Source organism: Lactuca saligna, chromosome 8 (genome assembly GCF_052625555.1).
Source record: "Lactuca saligna cultivar CGN05327 chromosome 8, ASM5262555v1, whole genome shotgun sequence".
NCBI classification, from domain to species: Eukaryota; Viridiplantae; Streptophyta; class Magnoliopsida; order Asterales; family Asteraceae; genus Lactuca; species Lactuca saligna.
This window is the reverse complement of record NC_136424.1, coordinates 232662366-232664387: the sequence shown is the minus strand read 5'-3', so window position 1 is coordinate 232664387 and position 2022 is coordinate 232662366.

Genomic DNA, 2022 nt, shown 5'->3' with positions numbered 1-2022 from the left:
TTAAGGTTTTATGAATCTAATGATCATCATAACTCCACTATATCACCACTAATCAATGGACGCTAATATGTATTTTTTATGCACTAAATTGATCACAATTATAAATCCATTGAGTTGTTTTTTGTTCTTCCTGAAAATCGTTGTTTTAAGATTTCATTACTCTAAAAATGGGAGTTTATGAACTTACCCATTAAGAAATTAATGAGTTTAGTATAATGTAAACTCAAACATGTTGGTTTTGAAAAACTCTTAAATTACCCCTAACTTTGATTAATCATTGGATGATTAAGGTTTCATGAATAATATTTCCTTGGAAGGATATGGATGTGTAGTTTCGTCGATACGAAAGGCTTAAACTTATTCGATCTACAAATACACGTTTCTCCAGAAATTCGAATAACCACTGTGGTCATTTTATAAAAATCATTATTAAATCTCAGAAAACCTCAAATCACATAAGGTTTCTTTTTTGGATCTTGGTAGGAATGTTTAGTTTCTTCCATAAATAGGCTTGTCTTGATTCCATTCCAAAGTCGGATGGAATTGATGTCCCTTACATATTGGTCTAGGAAAATGGTTGTTTGTAATAGTCATCTTGTAAAATGTGTTAGTAATTTTAAAAAACTTCAAATAGGATGAACTCAAGGATTATGTTTATATTAAAGAGTACATATAATTTGTTAATGAAATTATCCTCACTCCTTCTAGGGTGTTGGTGACCATTTTCAATGACCGGTTCATGGTCCATTTTTATAGTCAAATGGTGAAATCATTAAAAGAGGATAGAAAAATAATTTGAGGGTGTGTTTTCTATCCATGGAAATTTAAGGCAATGTTATTTAGTAATTAACATCAACCTTTTAATGGGAGTCGGGTTGAAAGAGGTAAATCAGTCCATAAACCAATTGTAATAATAAATTTAAAATTAAAATAAAATGAAAAAAGTTAAGTAATATTAAGTAATACTAGAGAAATGAACTATGTAGATGTTATTTATATGTTATATATATGCATATAGTTAGGAGTTCATATTATCCCTCTAAACGTAGTATTAGTATGCTCTGTTTGTTGCTCAAGTCAGTTTTTAATAATTCTCTTATTATATGGATTGTGTGATTTAGGATTCGAATTTAAGATCTAAGCCTATGGAGGGGAAGTAGGAAATGATTCGTCAACCATGAGAATCTGCAAGGAGAAAAACTAGTGTGTTATGTATATTACATATGATCAATATAATGGGTGAGTATTGTAATTAATCACTAACTGTAACATCCCAAAAATCACAGTAAATATTTTTGTTTTCCATTTAAAATAAAACCATTATTGCAATGAAAACCGAATCATAAGAAATCAAGTATCAAGACAATATCTCATAATCAATGTATTATAAAACTTCCAAGAGAAGTCATCGATGGATGTATATGATCACATCTATGCTTTTCCCTAATCATTAGAACTACCTGAAACATAACAAATAAACTATAATACTAAGCTTAGTGAGTCTCTCTAAAGTATCCCACATAACTGATCCTATAAAAACATTCATGCAGGTCCACACTCATCAGACTAGATTACCCTCACGTCCACAGCTATCGGGCTGCCTTGCCCCCATCCAACATTCATTAGACTGGATTGCCTCAGCCCAATCAGTCATCGGACTAGAATGCCCCCATCCATTATCACATAGTAGTGAAGCCTCAAACCAAACCACACTATGTCGACATATGCAACAGATAAAACATATAACAATATAGATAATCATATAGATATACAGATCACTATAGCATAGAAACATCCTAGATTTAAGGACACATAACTTAGTGGGCTGACATTGGTTACTTCAACCCACGAGTACATTGAGGAAGACTCGCCTCACAATTAGAAAAAATAGTTTTTACAAAATACTAATCAGAATATAGTCCTCTACCGATCACCTATACACATAACAAGGCCTTAAACTCCAACTACTACTCAAAATACCCAAAATACCCTTAGGTCAGACTTGCTAAATTCCCAAGTCAA